Genomic DNA, 13,893 nt, shown 5'->3' on the forward strand with positions numbered 1-13,893 from the left:
TATAACCCTTCTGCCCCTCGGAGCTGGCAGCAACAAGGGCCGGGTTCAGTATCTAGAGGTGCCATTTCAATAATGCAATGCAAAACCAGCTCAAGTCCCCACCCAGTGACCCGGGACAATTACATACCACACACACACACACACACACACACACACCCCCGGCACCTCTAGGAGGCAATATTTCCTCTCTCACAAGTGTAAGCAGAGTCAGGATAAGCTCTACCCTGACATCTGGTGGAAAGAATGTCAGAGAGTGTATTTGCATAGGCACGCCTACCCTATCCCAGACTGCTGAGCGGTGGGACTGCTTGGTGACAAATGACTCACCCTCAGTTGGGTGGTACTTGCTAGACAAGGGACATGGGTTCCAAAAACCAGTGAACTGAGAGAGGCTGGGGGCAGGTTTGTGTGCCTGGTGGTGCAGGCGCCTTGTGGAGCCAGAAGCACCAGTTGCACCCCCTACTCTCTCCACTGTAGAATGTCAGAGTTGAATTTTTTTATTCCCTCAAAAATCTAAATACAGGTTACTGAGCTGAACGCACTTTGGGCTAATGGTGCACTAGTGCTGAGGCTCCCCCACGAAGACCTGAGATCACTAAGAGCTAAAATTACTGAGTTGAGAGCACGGAGTACTGTGCCAACTAGTGGGGGAGCCTGAGCTGGCGGAGTGGAGCAGTTGCGGGGATGGCTGGAGCGGATCACGGGACAGCTGGTGGCAGCAGAGCGGCTGGCAGAGCGGAGTAGCTGTGGGACGGGTGGAGCGGCCCACAGAGTGAGCGGAGCCAAGCAGTTTGCAGGAAGAACTGGAGCAGCTCATGGAGCAGAGCAGCTGGTGGAGCGGAGCAGTTTCTGAGGACGGCTGGAGGAGCAGAGTGGAGCAGCTGGTAAAGCGGAGCAGTTCGTGGAGAAGGCGGAAGCAGAACCCACGGAGAGGCAGGGCAATTGGCCCCGGACCACGTAAGGTGCCCCTTTCTACCCAGGCTGGGGGGAGGGACCTCTACAGATAAACTCTCGAACTCTGGGGTGGCATTGACCAGAGACTTTTGGGTTGTTGGACTTTGGGGTGATTGGACTTAAAACCCTAAGGGGAAAAAGGACAGTGCCAAACGTACTTGGAGGTGGGTTTTTGTTTATGGTTTGTGTTATTACCCTGTTTGTGGTGTTTCTCCAATGGGATGCCGCATTGATTCCTTCCTTTATTAAAAAAGATTTTGCTACACTCAGACTCTGTGCTTGCGAGAGGGGAAGTATTGCCTCCTAGAGGCGCCCAGGGGGGTGTGGTATGTGAGTGTCCCAGGTCACTGGGTGGGGGCTCGAGCTGGTTATGCATTGTGTTACTGAAATGGAACCCCTGGATACTGAACCCGGCCCTTGTTGCTGCCAACTCAGAGGGGCAGAAGGGTTACACAAGCATGGAGTCTGAGTGCAGCAAAATCCTTCTAATAAAGGAGGGAAACAATGCGGCATTACGTTGGGGAAACACCACAAACAGGATTCATAACACAAACCATGAGCAAAAGACCCACCTCCAAGTAAGTTTGGGAATGTCCTTTTCCCCTCAGGGTCTTAAGTCCAAATCACCCCAAAGTCCAACAACCCAAAAGTCTCTGTCCCTGGCCTTTGCCACCCCAGAGTTCAAAAGTCCATATGTAGAATTTTACCCCCCCCCAAGACTGGGTGGAATGGGGGGGGACACAGGGTGTTAAGGAGCACCTTACATGGGCCAAGGCTGACTGCCCTGCCTCTTTGTGGAGGTCTGCTGCAGCCTTCACCATGAACAGTTCTGCTCCACCAGCCGCTCCACTCCACTCCTCCAGCCGTCCCTGCAAACTGCTCTGCTCTGCTCCACTCACTGTTCTGTGGGCCACTCCAACCATCTCACAAGCTGCTCCACTCCACCAGCTGCTCCACAACACCAGCCATCCCATGAACCACTCCAGCTGTCCCCACAAACTGCTCAGCTCCACTCACTGCTCCAACCATCCTGTAAACTGCTCTACTAGCCCTTAGCAATATATTTTTAGGTTCCCCCACTAGTTAACACAACACTCTGTGATCTTAGCTCAGTAATTTTAGTGGTTTCAGTTCTTAGTGATTTCAGCTTGTGGTAGGGGAGCCCCAGTGCTGGTGCACTATTGGCCCAAAGTGAATTCAACTCAGCAGCCTCTAACTAGACTCCTAATGGAACCAAAATAAGCTCTGTTCTTCAACAGTAAATGAGGAAATGGCAGCAGTGCAATCCAGGTGCCAGCCCCTCAAAGGGACACCACACCCAGAAAGGGAAAAAAGCACAGGCATCTCAATTCACTGGGTTTTGGAACCCATGTCCCTTGTCTAGCAAGTGCTATTTAGTTGATGGTGAGACCCTCTGTCATAAAACAGTCCCATAGTCTTTCATTCACATAATCAGGATAACAACGCTTTATTTCTCCTACCCCAATAACCAAGAGATTGGGGATCCCACAGCTGTCAAAGTGACTATTTTGGGATGCCATGGGCTCATGCTAGGCAGGGTTGGTGTGCCTATGCAAACAAGATCAGCCCCCTAAGTTCTTTTCCACAGCTTGACATAATCCACCACCAGATGTCAGGGTAGAGCTCATCCTGACTCTGCTTACATCCACTATGCAATTTGTAACCAACCATCCTTGGCTCCAACACTGTATTTCAATGGAACAACCAGTTATGGGGCATGTTTTGTAAGGTAACATTTTCACTTTCATTTTTACTCTTTGTGCTTAGCAATTTGTAGAAGGTGGAGCTGAAATCCAAGGTTCATTAGTGCCTTGACTTAGCAAAGAACCGGTCTCAGGATCAAATGGCAGTTAGAAAGAAATTCTTTGGGGCTTGGAAAAGTAGCCTTCCTATTTTATCTGTGTCATTTTGCTCTTTAATTTTGGTAGTGGTTGAAGAAGTAATTGAAAGTGAATTCAAATGTCCTCAAAGAAAGAATTTGAGAATTTGCTATGGCTTGTCCTTTTTCATTTTTCCAGCCCTTATTTTGCTTGTCCTGAGCTTGATACTTCAGGAGGATTTCATTGGTCGTGCTCGCTGCTCAGAAAAATGCAGTTGCTACCACGGCTGTGAAATAGTGGGAAAGGCTGTTGGACCTTCTCTTTTATGGTGCGTGATTCTCCTCATTGATGGCCGATACAGTGATTGCATAAATACGGCATTCAAGGGAAACAGCACAGAACCCACAGCACAAACAACACCAGCACAGACACCCAGTGAAGCGTACGTACTATCGCAGGTAAGAGCCCTCTGAAGTAAGGGACAGAACTACTTCAGGCATTTTATTTTCCTCCCCGTTTTCTTTGTGAAAACCCTGGAAAAATATAGTTAGAGAAATGGCTTTATGTTGTAGAATGATTTATTAAGTGGTAGTTTTGAATGTTATTTGAATATTTGTAATTGTGCTGTATGTATTACTTTAAAAAAAGAAAGATATATCCATATAAATTAATAAACTCATCCTTCGTGAAACTAAAGCTTTGCCATCGAAAATATAACATATGCTAAAGTTATTGGAATACTTCCATTGGTATTTTGCACCTAGCTCCTAAAATGACTTCTATAAATAACTTTGAATAAAAGTTAGGGAAAAATGCTGGCTGGTGGATACAAAACAGTTTTAAATTATTAAAGATTACATTGGTTTGAAGTCTGGGTCTTCTTAAAAATGTTAGCGCTTGACAACAACGATACCTGTGTCTTTTTTATTTCTTCAGATTTCTAAAAAGTAAAGACGGTCCCCATCTTTGATCGCAGGTGCTCTGGCAATAAATAAAAATGCACAAAATTAGATCCAAATACAAGATCTAATGTCCAAAATCTTACAAACGACCAGCATGCCCTTATTTCCAATACTTTATAACATTCTTTTCTAGCCTAGGGATCAATGTAATCAGAATAATCTGAATATAATTTAAGAATCTCACCAAATTTACAAAATTCTTCATCAATACTTGTTTTTATTATTATTTTACTGAATTTAATAATGTAAATTTTCTGAATAATTAACAGCAAACTAGTATTTATACCCATGTTATGGTTCCTTCTTTGAGCATTCAAGTTTCAGGAAGTTCCAGAGGACTGGGGGAAAAAGCCTAATTTTGGCAATATTTAAAAAGGATAACTCAGGTAACTACAGGCAAGTTAGCTTGTCACTGATCCCAGGCAAAATAATGGAGCAGCTGATACAAGATGCAGTGACTAAAGAATTAAAGGATGATAACATAATCAACATGGTTTTATGAACAATAGGCCTTGTTAGAAAAAACTGATACTGTTTGGTTGACAAAGGTAGCTCTGTTGACATAATATATTTAAATTTCTGAAAGGCATTAAATTAATGTCACATGATATTCTGGTAAATGATAGCACATTAAAAAAATGTACTTCACCTTAAGTGCATTTAAAACTGGCTAACTGCTAGATCTCAAAAAGAAATTATGAATTGGGAATCGTCATCCAACAGGTCCAGTGCTATTTAATATCTTTATCAATGATCTGGTAGAAAATATAAAATCATTGCGGATAAATCTTGCAGATGACACAAGGCTTGGTAGAATAAAAAATAATGATAAAGACAGAATTTTAGTGGCTTTACCAAATCCAAACTCCAAAACTTTTGAGTTTAGTTCATCAGTCTTATAACACTGAAAGATTCCACCATTCCCCATCCCCAAATCTGGTTGAAGAGAGTATTTTTGTTCAGTAAATAGATCTGTGTAGCTAACTGTATAGAATAGGACATATCCATTTTGGTGGGATGCAAAAGATGCATAAAGAAAAATTCCCATGAAAATAACTAGCTTTGGTTTTCCCCCCTCAGGTTTTTGGACTATTTGCCCTTTTTGTTATCATATTTGTCTACTGCCTATACACACTTTACCCATTCTGGTTCTGCTGCAATGATAAAGAAGAACGTAAGAAGATAGAGAGCCAGCGCATACTAGAGGAAGAAACTAAAATCTGTATTTCAAAAGAGGAAAAGTATGTGCAGGAAATAGTGCAGAATGTCCTGGTATCTAAGTTTCAGAATCGCCTGAAAAATGTTTCAAATGGCATAAGTATAAAAGGCATATTTGAAGAAGTAAAGAAGTTTCTTAACCCACCAGCAACATCTCGAACTCCTCAAATGGAAACTGAAATGTGAAAGTTCCTCCTGAATTGGAAATCAGGCCAAGGTAGCCAATACTGATGTAATCTTTATGGAAAAGGCTGCAGCCCCACATCTGTATGGTGACTTTCATAAATCAATACAACCAGAAACCACTGCCCCCACACTTTTTGAAAGAGTACAGAAAATAGAATTTAACAACAAAATCATGCTTTATTAGGTACAGTGCATATTAGCACGTAGAAAACAGCTGTACTGCTGAGTGTTCCCCACAATATCTCCCACAGATGTTAAAAAATGTATGTAGAATTTAGTATCATTTGCAGTGTTGTTGTACCTGTGTTAGTCCCAGGATATTAGAAAGACAAGGTGGGTGAGGGAATATCTTTTATTGGACCAACTTCTCTTGGTGTGAGAGACAAGGTTTCAAGTTTACACAGAGCTCTTCTTCAGGTTCTGCATCTTGTCTTTCTGAAGAATTTAATGTCATGTCATTGATTTGTCCTCAAGAGAATCATCCTAAAGACTTCCAGTAATCTGCTGATCAGGACATATTCTGTTTATTGCAGGGCAGTTTCCTTGTGCATTGAAATCATAACCAAATATCCCTGATGCTGAGGATTTTAAATCTGTGCCCTGTGTCTGTTTCAGAGCTGTACTTTTCTCAAAACATTTTCGGGTGCTGTTGTAGAATGTTTCATTTGGCTTGATCAGGTTTAAGGACCCTTTTCTAGTTTCTCTATCATTGCTTGTGCTTAGGACTGGACAAAAGCTGTCTGTTCAATAGCTCAGATGGTCAGTTAGTTTTCTTACTGTATTTTCTTTGTAATTATCTTTCTTATTTTTATGTATGAAACCTTAAAAATAAAATTATTTTGAAATACATCATTTGTTCAATCTTTTTTTAATTTTTTAACCAGAATGATAGTGTTGCCCCCTTTTGACCTCAGATGTTACTCAAAATTTGGGGTCTTGGAGGTTGTTCCAGCTGGGAGGAGAAACTGATGATTGAGTCAGGTATCTTTGGTGCAGTCCTGTTTATTTACAAAGAATGGACAAAGGCTGGTTTCCTTGAGAACCGGAGGAGCAAACAACAGGTGATAATAGTCTCTTTGCTCTTGGCTCCAGGGAGGACACACCCAAGGCTGACCCTGGAGGTAGCAGTGCAATGAGGCAAAAGAACCCTGATGTTCTCAAATAGAGTGTTTCCCTGTACACAACTGATACAGCGGTGCAGAGGGGGCTCCAGTGACAGGGAGTGCCTGCTACCAGGAGACAGGTGTGTTTAACTGGTAGGAGTGAGACTCGGTTGAACCCCTCCCCTTCTCTTCTCTCCCTTTCTTGCCACTCTGCAATCCATAGGGTCACAGGGCAGCCAAGCCAGGTTGGCTGGGAATAGTGCCACTCCAACCCAAGGACAGAGAGTTGGCTAGAGACCGCCAAGGGCAATGTGTGGAGCAGTGGCGTGACATTTGGAGAGAACAAAGAGCAGCCACAGGCTGGAAACCAATGAACTTTTACCCCACAGAAATACAAAGTGAGCTAAGGTGGCTTGTTTGTGGGGAGCGGCTACTGTAGCATGTTCTGGATGAGCTAGGGAGCTAAAATTAAGTGAGAATTAGTGTAAAAAATGAAGCCAGCCGGCCCCCTCTGAGCACTCACTAGGTTCTTCATTGTTAATTTTCATGTATGTGGTAGTTCCAATGACTGCTGAGGGCAGGGTGTTCGTTGGCCTGTGCTGTCCCAGTGCTGCAGCAGCTGTGCTTCAGTTCAGTGCTTCTATATCCTGGGAAATTTCCCAAAATCTGGGAATTTTTGAGTAAAATGTTTCAACTTGGGAAACTGAGAATTTTCATTCAAAACCTAAATAATCCTGGGGAAATTTCATAAAAAGTAAAAGGCTTTCCAAATCTGAAAAATCCTGGGAAGTTTTCATAAAAAGTAAAATATTTGCGCTTCTTTTAAATTTCCCTCAAAATGCGTTCTTCGATTGGTGAATATTTGTCACGTGATTTTCATAATCGGGCTGTGCTTCTCTCCTGTTGGTGGTGCTTCAACGTACTATATCATGATGGCACAAGTGAAATGACTAGTGCACACATGCACTCACAACAAACCAACCTCAGCAATAGCTAGCTGGCGGGTAATGAGGAGATGGTTATCAAATATATCTTCTAGATAAGGTTTCTTCCAATAATTAAATATACTGCAATACTTACTGATTATGATTAGTTTCTTGATCTGTCATTAAATCTCTAAAATTTTGTATTTCGTGCTTGCTGTTGCACAAAGAATGTTCGGCGGTTCATAAATTTGTAACAGCACCTTCCTCCAGGCAAATATTAAATATCTTCGCCTACTGTGTTAGGTAATAATATATAATATGTTCCCTTCTTTGCTTTAAATATAAATTGAAATATACATTATACTAATTATCGCATTCCGTTATTTCAGAGATCTCTTTCCATTTTTTATCTAATGTAAAAAATGAATAAAGAGACTGGTAAGGCTGGTAGGAAGAGGACTGCAGAAGTAGACAAAGATCCATCCACATCAGAATGAAAACAATGGGATAGCACCCCCAACAGAGTATTGAAGACTCGGGGTGAACTTCCACCAAAAGAGAAGCCATCTACTTTCAAAGAAGCCTTTCAAGACTCATGGCTTCAAGAAGGTAAATACAAAGACTGGCTGCAGAAAGTAGAAAACAATAGTTTTTTATCTTATTGCAAATGTTGTGATGTAAAAATCCAGGCAGGTACTAGTGAGTTAGATAAGCAGGCTAATGGTAAAAAACATAAACAGTATCTAATACACAGAAAATTGATGATATGTTTAATAAACAAGATTGTGAAATTAAAAAAGCACAAACATTTGAAGAGCAAGTTAAAAATGCAGAGTTTAGAATGGCCTGTTACTTTGCTGAATACGTCAGTATTCAATTTGTAGAACACTTGACTGAAGTAGTTTAAAAATGTTTCCCCGATTCCAAAATTGCTGAGCCTGTAACATTAAAAAAAGATAAATGTACTGCTATAATTAGCAATGTTTTGGCACAAACTGAGACTGAGGAACTTGTAGAAAAATTGAAAGTTAATTAATTTAGATTATTCAGGTCAATTCATGTTTGCAAATATATCTGAACTGGCTAAAAAGTTTTTCACATTACCGCATTCAAATACAGCATGTGAACGAATTTTTTCCATGGTAACTGACATAAAAACCATAAAAAGAAACTGTATGACAACCAAAACACTCAATTCTAGTGTAGTTATACGGTCAGCTTTGAAAGCAAAGCAAGAGAAATGTTCTAATTTTGTAATTACTATTAAGCACTTGTATTTGCATTGTAAAAATATGTTCAGTAAAAATGACAGTGATAAAACTAGTAAAAATATTAATGATGGTAATGATGTTCCTAGTGACGACTCGGACCATGAGTCAGAAAATGGATAAAACTCAGAGATTATAATAATAAGGAAAATTATATAAAAGAGTGTTATTTGTTCCGTTGGCTTTTTTATCTTGTTTTATAAACATATGTTTACTTTTTATTCGTTCGAAGTAACTTTGATGTACAGTACACTGCAGGGCACATGTTGTAGTTATTAATACACTTGTTTTTAAAATAGTGAAATTTGTGTAAAATACATTGTTTTCTATCATTTCAATTCTACTCCTCATGCGTTAAATATTTTATTTACTGTATAAGTAACATAAGTTTAAAATTGAAAAACATGTCTCTATGTATAAAAATTATAATAAATATGGAATATCTTGAATGAATAAGAATAATTTGGATATAATATATATTATATAGATATTAAAAACACACATATTAGGTTCCTTTGAGATTTTGAAATAAAAAACTTTATCTGGGAATTTTTCACCAGATTTGGGAAATTTTTAGCACTAGATTGGAAAAGTTGGCATCACAATATAGAAGCACTGCTTCAGTTTCCCTGACAGGGTCTCCAGCCTGCCCTGGTGGCTCCCGGCTCAGCCCCCAGCCAAGTCGCTAGGAAAGTTCAGCCTTTCCTGGCAGTGTCCAAAGTCACAGTCTCAAAACAAACAGGGCTCAGCCCTTCTGAGGTTATTCCCCTGCCTAACCCCTGGGCTCAGCCTTCAGAGCCCACCACTTAACCCTCAGCAGGTCCCTGACAAACCCATCATCGGGTGTCAGGAGCCTTTTTCCAGAGAGCCTTTTTCAGCTCAGTAGTTTATAGACTTTGATGAGGCCCCATCTCATCTGTTTCCTCTGCAAAGACTCCCAACTGATTCAATCTCTCATCACAAAAGAGTTTTTCCAGTCCCTCGATCCTTCTCTTCCCTCTTTTCTGACCCCACCCCCACTTCGCAATAGCCTGTTTGTGACAAGGATAACTGGGTGACATTTCAGGGCCTCTGCTACACAGGACTAGGACTAGATGATCTAATGGTCCCGTCTGGAGTTAAACTCTGTGCAGCCTTTCTGCCAGGTGGAGTCAGCAATAACAAGGCCGGGTTCAGTATCTAGGGAATCCTCATAACCACGTAGCACTGAACTGGCTCTAGCCCCCACTCAGAAATCCTGGAGAACTAACCACCACTCCTGGGTAGGGCTGGATTAATCTTCTGTGGGTCCCGGCACCTGGACTGTGGTCTCTCCACCCGCCCATGCTCTAGCCCACTCAGCCTCTTCCCCCTGAAGCCCCACCTGCGTTCGGCACTGAGGCCTCATCGCTGCTCAGCCTCTTCTGCCCTGAGGCCCTGCCCACCGCTTACATGGGGGAGGAGGGGGCAGAGGAGTAAACAGTGGGCAGCGCCTGGGGGGAAGAGGTTGAGTGTGGGTAGAGCTGGGGAGAAGGGTCACGGTTTGGCTGCTGGTGCCATTGTAAACTCACTACTGCCCCGGGTGCCTCTAAGAGGCAATAGTTTCTCACTCACAAGCACGGAATCTGTGTATAACAAAAAGAAAACTTTTATTAAAAGGGAAAGGGAACCCAGCATTAATTTGGGGAAACAACACAACCTTGATTTGAAAGAATGCAGCCATAAGCAAATCTCTCTCTCTCTCTGTGTGGTCTCGGTGTCACTGAATGGGACAGAACACCGCACCCGGGAGGTCTGTGGGTTACACAAACACCTGCCCACCCCACAGTACAGTGAGGTCTGAGGCCTTTTCCTGCAGCCGTATTAGGAGAGCAGCAGCCATGAACCAAGCAGCAGAAAGTCACATCCTCACATTCCATCTCAATTACATTAAAACAATGTAATATTGGGCTCTTAAAAAGGAGATCCTGTCCTAATAGTGCCCACCCTCACCAGAGAATGAAACAGATCTTAAAATGTTTAAAGAAAACGTTGTTTGACAGCATCTGCCTGACAAGGAAACACGTCTCAACGGTTCTGGGTGTGAAATCTCTACTTTGTTGTTTTGTCTTTATGGGTCCCACTTCTCTCTTGTTTAGCTGTGTGGCTTCTGTCTGGTTCTTTGTTTCTGTCTATTGTATACTTAATTTTGCAAGTTTTAAATCAACTAAGATGGTGGCGTATGATTGGTTAAAGAATTGTTTCACAATATGTCAGGATTGGCCAAAGAATTATTTTGTAATATTTTAGTTAAATTGTTAAGCGGGACTCAAAGTTTCACTATAAAAGCTGAGGTCCAAGAAGGAGACCAGCTGGGGAAAAGAAAGGGAAAGACAAAGAAGAAGAAGGAAAGACTTGGAAGAAGGAGAACTCACAACCCTGGTATCTAACAACCAGAACCTAGATGGCCAACAGGGAAAGTCTGCCTGTGTGACAGCCTTGTATGCTTAGCGTGTGTATTTTGCTTGGTGATTGTTAATAAATAGAGGTTAAGGATATTATTGTGTAAGGCTCTTTCACTGATAAAAGGTCTTGTAAAAGAGTATCGGGGGGAGCCATGTTAGTCTGTATCCACAAAAACAACAAGGAGTTCAGTGGCAGCTTAAAGACTAACAGATTTATTTGGGCATAAGCTTTTGTGGGTAAAAAACCTCACTTCTTCAGATGCATGGAGTGAAAGTTACAGATGCAGGCATTATATAATGACGCAGAGAGAAGGGAGTTACCTCACAAGTGGAGAATCAGTGTTAACAGGGCCAATTCAATCAGGGTGGATGTAGTCCACTCCCAATAATAGATGAGGAAGTGTCAATTCCAGGAGAGGCAAAGCTGCTTCCGTATTGAGCCAGCCACTCCCAGGCCCTGTTCAAGCCCAAATTAATGGTGTTAAATTTGCAAATGAATTTTAGTTCTGCTGTTTCTCTTTGAAGTTTGTTTCTGAAGTTTTTTTGTTCAAGAATAGTTATTTTCAAATCTGTTATAGAATGATCAGGGAGATTGAAGTGTTCACTTACTGGCTTCTATATGTTACCATTCCTGATGTCCAATTTGTGTCTATTTATTCTTTTACATAGGGACTGTGTTTCGCCAATGTACGTGGCAGAGGGGCATTGCTGGCACATGATGGCATATATAACATTAGTAGACATGCAGGTATGTCTCCACTTGTGAGGTAACTCCCTTCTCTTCATGTGTCAGTATATAATGCCTGCATCTGTAGTTTTCACTCCATGCATCTGAAGAAGTGGGTTTTTTACCCACGAAAGCTTATGTCCAACTAAATCTGTTAGTCTTTAAGGTGCCACTGGACTTCTTGGTTTTTTAAAAAAGAGTATGCCTCGAGCCCTGAAAACTGGGTAATGGTGGGTGCCCTAGAGTGTGCGGGTAACAGTACATTGGGCAGTGTGCTTTGCCTCAGTTTCCCATCTTGCAGTGTCTGAGGAGCAAATGTCCCTTTAACATGCCCATGCCCTCTGCTGCACCCCACTCACAGTTGGCTGTCCTTGGTCAGAGAGGACCCGAGTTCAGAGGTGTGTTCACGTGGGTTCACCTCCCACCCCTGAAAGTGTGGAAGGGGGGTGCTGAGCATCATGCTGCAGCCATGCAGGTCGGCAGCTGGCTCCCGGCCACTGCTAACTCTGCCATTGTGCTCTGCTACAGTCGCTGTTGTCTCTGTCACCGCTCAGCTCTGCTGCTGCTATTACTGCTGCTGCTTACTACCCCTTCTGCAGGCCTTGGTCCAAGGGCCCCCCACGTAGCTCTGCTCTCAATGATTTCACTAAGAGCCTCTTCATTGTCTTTCACTGTGGCACTGTCCCCACACTGGGTCTCAGGCCTCACCCCTCGACCTACTCACCAGTGACTCCTGCTCTAGCAACCAGAAACAAGAACTTGCCACTGAACCCAATCAGCTCCGTTGCAGACAACACAAAGCAACCCCTCCCCTCTGTAGAAGTAAAGAAAGAACTGACAGGGATTTGAAGGGGATTTCAATGCAAACAGTCCCCTCGGTGAGCAATTGTCAGGCTAAGCTGTAACCCTAATAACGCAAGATTTGTAAAAGTAAGAATTATGTAAGGCAAGTAAAAAAAAACTGTGTAAGAAGTTAAAGAAGTATAAGATTTAGACTATAGTTTAAATTGGTAAATATATATATATATCAAAATGACCTGTGTATAAACAAAATGCAGCTGTTGCACATTATTGTTTGTAACAAAAGGTATAAATGCTTGCTGGAATTGTGTGTCGGAGAGAGACCTGTTTAGCTCTCTCCCTCCATGCAATTGCTACAAATAATAAAGTATCTGACTTTGCTGCACCCAACAAAAGAGTAAAAACTCTGTTTTTCCCCGACACCTCCCTTTTACAGGGATTTGGCATCCCTACCACATGGTTAGCAAGTGAGGTTCAGTGCAAGCGGATCCCCCTTTACCAGGGCAGACTAAGTTCCTTTACTGCCCCTTACTTATGGAATAAGGAAAGAACATTTCAACATTCAATAGAAAAGTGAATTGTAACCTTCAAACTAGCCAAAATGGATCCCTTTGGCAGAGCAGGTTTGTCTGCTGATCCCCTAGTGGTGCCTCTGCCAGCAGTTCTCAAACTCTGCGTCGCAACTCCTGAAGGGGTCGTGAGGTTATTACGTGGGTGAAACAGAGAGCAACTGCTTTAAAATATATAATTTAAATCTAGCATTTTAGAACAATTACACACACCTTTCTGTCGCGAGGCAGTGTATTCACCTCAAAATGTATTGTAGACGTATTATGCAGTGATCCTTGTTCCTAAATGAAACATATATTTGTATTATCACCACTGTAAGGAAATTGGGGATTGTAGTATTGTGCATGCAGGTTTGTTGTCTTGAGATTGAAAAGGTGGGACTGAGACAACATTAGAGGGCTTGACCACTCAGCATCTGAAGACTGCATTAAATTGCAGACAAATCAGAACATTGAGATTGCGCCCCCCCCAAAGCAATTTATAATTTAACAGTCAGACTCACAGGTGGGGTGGGACTGGTAAGAGCTATTGCCACCCCAAAATTTGTCTTAGCCCTCCCCCATAGCCACCCCTCCTGGTCAAACATTATGCAGACGTGCAGGGAGCATGGTATAGCATTACCATACTTACTTCTGCAGTTCTGCGCTGTTGCAGGCAGTGGCGCTGCCTTCAAAACTGGGTGCCTGGCCAGTAACTGCCGCTTTCTGGTTGCCCAGCTCTGAAGGCATCGCCACTGACAGCAACAGCACAGAAGTAAGGGTGGCAATCGGGTGCTCCATCTAAGAACACAAGAACAGCCATACTGGGTCACAGCAAAGGCCCATCTAGCACAGTATCCCACAGTGGCCAATGCCAGATGCCCCAGAGGGAACAGAACAGGTAATCATCAAGTGATCCATCCCCTGTCACCCATT

The 13,893-nt window shown here is 42.5% G+C and overlaps 2 long non-coding RNA genes across 2 annotated transcripts; one reads left to right on the forward strand and one right to left on the reverse strand.

The window, feature by feature from the left end:
- The first annotated feature begins 2,747 nt into the window (after nucleotides 1-2,747).
- On the forward strand, nucleotides 2,748-6,010 carry LOC127036614 (uncharacterized). Its single transcript, XR_007770192.1, has 2 exons — nucleotides 2,748-3,253; nucleotides 4,838-6,010. It is a non-coding gene; the product is annotated as an uncharacterized LOC127036614 (long non-coding RNA).
- A 1,929-nt stretch (nucleotides 6,011-7,939) lies between these two features.
- LOC127036616 (uncharacterized) lies at nucleotides 7,940-13,256 on the reverse strand. Its single transcript, XR_007770194.1, has 2 exons — nucleotides 13,192-13,256; nucleotides 7,940-8,128 (listed from the first exon to the last, which is right to left on the reverse strand). It is a non-coding gene; the product is annotated as an uncharacterized LOC127036616 (long non-coding RNA).
- Between the last annotated feature and the right edge of the window lie 637 nt (nucleotides 13,257-13,893).

Source organism: Gopherus flavomarginatus, chromosome 18 (genome assembly GCF_025201925.1).
Source record: "Gopherus flavomarginatus isolate rGopFla2 chromosome 18, rGopFla2.mat.asm, whole genome shotgun sequence".
Taxonomy (NCBI): domain Eukaryota; kingdom Metazoa; phylum Chordata; order Testudines; family Testudinidae; genus Gopherus; species Gopherus flavomarginatus.